At 44.9% G+C, this 6,000-nt stretch overlaps 11 non-coding genes across 11 annotated transcripts; all 11 read left to right on the forward strand.

Moving 5' to 3' along the window:
• The first annotated feature begins 94 nt into the window (after positions 1-94).
• Positions 95-285, forward strand: LOC128321376 (U2 spliceosomal RNA). The gene has a single exon (XR_008304976.1). It is a non-coding gene; the product is annotated as a U2 spliceosomal RNA (small nuclear RNA).
• A 604-nt stretch (positions 286-889) lies between these two features.
• Positions 890-1,004, forward strand: LOC128321434 (U5 spliceosomal RNA). Its single transcript, XR_008305030.1, has one exon. It is a non-coding gene; the product is annotated as a U5 spliceosomal RNA (small nuclear RNA).
• A 241-nt stretch (positions 1,005-1,245) lies between these two features.
• On the forward strand, positions 1,246-1,436 carry LOC128321535 (U2 spliceosomal RNA). The gene has a single exon (XR_008305130.1). It is a non-coding gene; the product is annotated as a U2 spliceosomal RNA (small nuclear RNA).
• Positions 1,437-2,040: 604 nt separating this feature from the next.
• On the forward strand, positions 2,041-2,155 carry LOC128321435 (U5 spliceosomal RNA). Its single transcript, XR_008305031.1, has one exon. It is a non-coding gene; the product is annotated as a U5 spliceosomal RNA (small nuclear RNA).
• Positions 2,156-2,458: 303 nt separating this feature from the next.
• LOC128321377 (U2 spliceosomal RNA) lies at positions 2,459-2,649 on the forward strand. Its single transcript, XR_008304977.1, has one exon. It is a non-coding gene; the product is annotated as a U2 spliceosomal RNA (small nuclear RNA).
• A 603-nt stretch (positions 2,650-3,252) lies between these two features.
• Positions 3,253-3,367, forward strand: LOC128321436 (U5 spliceosomal RNA). The gene has a single exon (XR_008305032.1). It is a non-coding gene; the product is annotated as a U5 spliceosomal RNA (small nuclear RNA).
• Positions 3,368-3,547: 180 nt separating this feature from the next.
• LOC128321547 (U2 spliceosomal RNA) lies at positions 3,548-3,738 on the forward strand. Its single transcript, XR_008305141.1, has one exon. It is a non-coding gene; the product is annotated as a U2 spliceosomal RNA (small nuclear RNA).
• Positions 3,739-4,357: 619 nt separating this feature from the next.
• On the forward strand, positions 4,358-4,472 carry LOC128321439 (U5 spliceosomal RNA). The gene has a single exon (XR_008305034.1). It is a non-coding gene; the product is annotated as a U5 spliceosomal RNA (small nuclear RNA).
• A 180-nt stretch (positions 4,473-4,652) lies between these two features.
• LOC128321558 (U2 spliceosomal RNA) lies at positions 4,653-4,843 on the forward strand. The gene has a single exon (XR_008305152.1). It is a non-coding gene; the product is annotated as a U2 spliceosomal RNA (small nuclear RNA).
• A 611-nt stretch (positions 4,844-5,454) lies between these two features.
• LOC128321440 (U5 spliceosomal RNA) lies at positions 5,455-5,569 on the forward strand. Its single transcript, XR_008305035.1, has one exon. It is a non-coding gene; the product is annotated as a U5 spliceosomal RNA (small nuclear RNA).
• A 180-nt stretch (positions 5,570-5,749) lies between these two features.
• On the forward strand, positions 5,750-5,940 carry LOC128321569 (U2 spliceosomal RNA). The gene has a single exon (XR_008305163.1). It is a non-coding gene; the product is annotated as a U2 spliceosomal RNA (small nuclear RNA).
• Positions 5,941-6,000: the final 60 nt, after the last annotated feature.

A 6,000-nucleotide genomic window follows, 5' to 3' on the forward strand; every position in this document is an offset into this window, starting at 1 on the left:
TTGACAGGTATCTGTTGGGGGTGGAGTCTGGCTACCATTCTGGAGTCACCGCTTTACTGTGGGGTGTTCTTCAGGCCAGAGGAAAGAACAGGTTATCGCTTCTCGGCCTTTTGGCTAAGATCAAGTGTAGTGTCTGTTCTTATCAGTTTAATATCTGATACGTCCTCCATTCGAGGACTCTATATTAAACGGATTTTTAGAGCAGGGAGCTGGAAGAGGGGCTTGCTCCGTCCGCTCCACGCATCGACCTGGTATTGCAGTACCTCCAGGAACGGTGCACCTTCTGAAAAGGTTCAAAGAAAGAAAGAAAGAAAGAAAGAAAGAAAAAGACTGGGGTTTTTTTTTCTTTGGGGAGGGGCAGCCACATCTCTGGCTAGTCATTGTTCATATCGGCTCCTTCTTTGGGGCCACCACAAAGACCAGAACCATAGGAGTGGCTAGAAAGAAGTAAGGGAAGCCACTCCAACCCCACAGACAGTTCTAGGATGGCTTAAACACTGACTGAGTGGGTGGGTAATGGCTGTCTCTATAAGTGATTGGGAACTAGTAATCTGGCTCAGTGTAAGGTGACTTGAGCACCCCACCTCCAGCCTGACATCTTTTATAGCTCCCACAGAAGAAAAAGAGCAAACTTAAAAAAAAAAATAAAAAAAAAAAAAAAAATTGTAATTTGCAAATGTTTCATCTGTGCTTAGTGAGAAAGGAGGGAGCATAACAGGTTTTAATACAAACTATAGCCCATTGCTAAATGTAAACAAATCCTACACCTATAGCTTCAGCTCTGCCTGTTTAGCAATCAAGGTGCACGAGGCCGGCGCAAGCCACCTCACCCTAGGCCAGTCTTCTAGACTTCCAGAAGTGTTTCGGAGGCCTGGTCCTACTCCCCGTATAGCTCAGGTTTCTCTTCATTCACGCATAAATCTTTCGCCTTTTACTAAAGATTTCCGTGGAGAGGAACGTTGATGAGTTCAACTTATTTTTGTGGGCTTTGCTGTAGCAAAGCTGTATATGTGTCTGACCAAAAAAGATTGACAGCTATCTGTTAGGGGTGGAGTCTGCCTACCGTGTATATGTGTCTGACCAAAAGAGATTGACAGCTATCTGTTGGGGGAGGAGTCTGGCTGCCATGTATGTGTGTCTGACAAAAGAGATTGACAGGTATCTGTTGGGGGTGGAGTCTGGCTACCATTCTGGAGTCACCGCTTTACTGTGGGGTGTTCTTCAGGCCAGAGGAAAGAACAGGTTATCGCTTCTCGGCCTTTTGGCTAAGATCAAGTGTAGTATCTGTTCTTATCAGTTTAATATCTGATACGTCCTCCATTCGAGGACTCTATATTAAACGGATTTTTAGAGCAGGGAGCTGGAAGAGGGGCTTGCTCCGTCCGCTCCACGCATCGACCTGGTATTGCAGTACCTCCAGGAACGGTGCACCTTCTGAAAAGGTTCAAAGAAAGAAAGAAAGAAAGAAAGAAAGAAAAAGACTGGGGTTTTTTTTTCTTTGGGGAGGGGCAGCCACATCTCTGGCTAGTCATTGTTCATATCGGCTCCTTCTTTGGGGCCACCACAAAGACCAGAACCATAGGAGTGGCTAGAAAGAAGTAAGGGAAGCCACTCCAACCCCACAGACAGTTCTAGGATGGCTTAAACACTGACTGAGTGGGTGGGTAATGGCTGTCTCTATAAGTGATTGGGAACTAGTAATCTGGCTCAGTGTAAGGTGACTTGAGCACCCCACCTCCAGCCTGACATCTTTTATAGCTCCCACAGAAGAAAAAGAGCAAACTTAAAAAAAAAAATAAAAAAAAAAAAAAAAATTGTAATTTGCAAATGTTTCATCTGTGCTTAGTGAGAAAGGAGGGAGCATAACAGGTTTTAATACAAACTATAGCCCATTGCTAAATGTAAACAAATCCTACACCTATAGCTTCAGCTCTGCCTGTTTAGCAATCAAGGTGCACGAGGCCGGCGCAAGCCACCTCACCCTAGGCCAGTCTTCTAGACTTCCAGAAGTGTTTCGGAGGCCTGGTCCTACTCCCCGTATAGCTCAGGTTTCTCTTCATTCACGCATAAATCTTTCGCCTTTTACTAAAGATTTCCGTGGAGAGGAACGTTGATGAGTTCAACTTATTTTTGTGGGCTTTGCTGTAGCAAAGCTGTATCTGTGTCTGGCAAAAAAAAGATTGACAGCTATCTGTTAGGGGTGGAGTCTGCCTACCGTGTATATGTGTCTGACCAAAAAAGATTGACAGCTATCTGTTAGGGGTGGAGTCTGCCTACCATGTATATGTGTCTGACAAAAGAGATTGACAGCTATCTGTTGGGGGAGGGGTCTGGCTGCCATGTATGTGTGTCTGACAAAAGAGATTGACAGGTATCTGTTGGGGGTGGAGTCTGGCTACCATTCTGGAGTCACCGCTTTACTGTGGGGTGTTCTTCAGGCCAGAGGAAAGAACAGGTTATCGCTTCTCGGCCTTTTGGCTAAGATCAAGTGTAGTGTCTGTTCTTATCAGTTTAATATCTGATACGTCCTCCATTCGAGGACTCTATATTAAACGGATTTTTAGAGCAGGGAGCTGGAAGAGGGGCTTGCTCCGTCCGCTCCACGCATCGACCTGGTATTGCAGTACCTCCAGGAACGGTGCACCTTCTGAAAAGGTTCAAAGAAAGAAAGAAAGAAAGAAAGAAAGAAAAAGACTGGGGTTTTTTTTCTTTGGGGAGGGGCAGCCACATCTCTGGCTAGTCATTGTTCATATCGGCTCCTTCTTTGGGGCCACCACAAAGACCAGAACCATAGGAGTGGCTAGAAAGAAGTAAGGGAAGCCACTCCAACCCCACAGACAGTTCTAGGATGGCTTAAACACTGACTGAGTGGGTGGGTAATGGCTGTCTCTATAAGTGATTGGGAACTAGTAATCTGGCTCAGTGTAAGGTGACTTGAGCACCCCACCTCCAGCCTGACATCTTTTATAGCTCCCACAGAAGAAAAAGAGCAAACTTAAAAAAAAAAATAAAAAAAAAATAAAAAATTGTAATTTGCAAATGTTTCATCTGTGCTTAGTGAGAAAGGAGGGAGCATAACAGGTTTTAATACAAACTATAGCCCATTGCTAAATGTAAACAAATCCTACACCTATAGCTTCAGCTCTGCCTGTTTAGCAATCAAGGTGCACGAGGCCGGCGCAAGCCACCTCACCCTAGGCCAGTCTTCTAGACTTCCAGAAGTGTTTCAGAGGCCTGGTCCTACTCCCCGTATAGCTCAGGTTTCTCTTCATTCACGCATAAATCTTTCGCCTTTTACTAAAGATTTCCGTGGAGAGGAACGTTGATGAGTTCAACTTATTTTTGTGGGCTTTGCTGTAGCAAAGCTGTACCTGTGTCTGGCAAAAAAAAGATTGACAGCTATCTGTTAGGGGTGGAGTCTGCCTAACATGTATATGTGTCTGACAAAAGAGATTGACAGGTATCTGTTGGGGGTGGAGTCTGGCTACCATTCTGGAGTCACCGCTTTACTGTGGGGTGTTCTTCAGGCCAGAGGAAAGAACAGGTTATCGCTTCTCGGCCTTTTGGCTAAGATCAAGTGTAGTATCTGTTCTTATCAGTTTAATATCTGATACGTCCTCCATTCGAGGACTCTATATTAAACGGATTTTTAGAGCAGGGAGCTGGAAGAGGGGCTTGCTCCGTCCGCTCCACGCATCGACCTGGTATTGCAGTACCTCCAGGAACGGTGCACCTTCTGAAAAGGTTCAAAGAAAGAAGAAAGAAAGAAAGAAAGAAAAAGACTGGGGTTTTTTTTTCTTTGGGGAGGGGCAGCCACATCTCTGGCTAGTCATTGTTCATATCGGCTCCTTCTTTGGGGCCACCACAAAGACCAGAACCATAGGAGTGGCTAGAAAGAAGTAAGGGAAGCCACTCCAACCCCACAGACAGTTCTAGGATGGCTTAAACACTGACTGAGTGGGTGGGTAATGGCTGTCTCTATAAGTGATTGGGAACTAGTAATCTGGCTCAGTGTAAGGTGACTTGAGCACCCCACCTCCAGCCTGACATCTTTTATAGCTCCCACAGAAGAAAAAGAGCAAAGTGCCTTATGGTACTTAAAAAAAAAAAAAAAAAAAAAAAAAAAAAAACATGTAATTTGCAAATGTTTCATCTGTGCTTAGTGAGAAAGGAGGGAGCATAACAGGTTTTAATACAAACTATAGCCCATTGCTAAATGTAAACAAATCCTACACCTATAGCTTCAGCTCTGCCTGTTTAGCAATCAAGGTGCACGAGGCCGGCGCAAGCCACCTCACCCTAGGCCAGTCTTCTAGACTTCCAGAAGTGTTTCAGAGGCCTGGTCCTACTCCCCGTATAGCTCAGGTTTCTCTTCATTCACGCATAAATCTTTCGCCTTTTACTAAAGATTTCCGTGGAGAGGAACGTTGATGAGTTCAACTTATTTTTGTGGGCTTTGCTGTAGCAAAGCTGTACCTGTGTCTGGCAAAAAAAAGATTGACAGCTATCTGTTAGGGGTGGAGTCTGCCTAACATGTATATGTGTCTGACAAAAGAGATTGACAGGTATCTGTTGGGGGTGGAGTCTGGCTACCATTCTGGAGTCACCGCTTTACTGTGGGGTGTTCTTCAGGCCAGAGGAAAGAACAGGTTATCGCTTCTCGGCCTTTTGGCTAAGATCAAGTGTAGTATCTGTTCTTATCAGTTTAATATCTGATACGTCCTCCATTCGAGGACTCTATATTAAACGGATTTTTAGAGCAGGGAGCTGGAAGAGGGGCTTGCTCCGTCCGCTCCACGCATCGACCTGGTATTGCAGTACCTCCAGGAACGGTGCACCTTCTGAAAAGGTTGAAAGAAAGAAAGAAAGAAAAAGACTGGGGTTTTTTTTTCTTTGGGGAGGGGCAGCCACATCTCTGGCTAGTCATTGTTCATATCGGCTCCTTCTTTGGGGCCACCACAAAGACCAGAACCATAGGAGTGGCTAGAAAGAAGTAAGGGAAGCCACTCCAACCCCACAGACAGTTCTAGGATGGCTTAAACACTGACTGAGTGGGTGGGTAATGGCTGTCTCTATAAGTGATTGGGAACTAGTAATCTGGCTCAGTGTAAGGTGACTTGAGCACCCCACCTCCAGCCTGACATCTTTTATAGCTCCCACAGAAGAAAAAGAGCAAAGTGCCTTATGGTACTTAAAAAAAAACAAAAAAAAAAAAAAAAAAAAAAAACATGTAATTTGCAAATGTTTCATCTGTGCTTAGTGAGAAAGGAGGGAGCATAACAGGTTTTAATACAAACTATAGCCCATTGCTAAATGTAAACAAATCCTACACCTATAGCTTCAGCTCTGCCTGTTTAGCAATCAAGGTGCACGAGGCCGGCGCAAGCCACCTCACCCTAGGCCAGTCTTCTAGACTTCCAGAAGTGTTTCAGAGGCCTGGTCCTACTCCCCGTATAGCTCAGGTTTCTCTTCATTCACGCATAAATCTTTCGCCTTTTACTAAAGATTTCCGTGGAGAGGAACGTTGATGAGTTCAACTTATTTTTGTGGGCTTTGCTGTAGCAAAGCTGTACCTGTGTCTGGCAAAAAAAAGATTGACAGCTATCTGTTAGGGGTGGAGTCTGCCTAACATGTATATGTGTCTGACAAAAGAGATTGACAGGTATCTGTTGGGGGTGGAGTCTGGCTACCATTCTGGAGTCACCGCTTTACTGTGGGGTGTTCTTCAGGCCAGAGGAAAGAACAGGTTATCGCTTCTCGGCCTTTTGGCTAAGATCAAGTGTAGTATCTGTTCTTATCAGTTTAATATCTGATACGTCCTCCATTCGAGGACTCTATATTAAACGGATTTTTAGAGCAGGGAGCTGGAAGAGGGGCTTGCTCCGTCCGCTCCACGCATCGACCTGGTATTGCAGTACCTCCAGGAACGGTGCACCTTCTGAAAAGGTTCAAAGAAAGAAAGAAAGAAAGAAAGAAAGAAAAAGACTGGGGTTTTTTTTT

This window comes from Pangasianodon hypophthalmus, chromosome 18 (genome assembly GCF_027358585.1).
Source record: "Pangasianodon hypophthalmus isolate fPanHyp1 chromosome 18, fPanHyp1.pri, whole genome shotgun sequence".
Lineage (NCBI taxonomy): Eukaryota > Metazoa > Chordata > Actinopteri > Siluriformes > Pangasiidae > Pangasianodon > Pangasianodon hypophthalmus.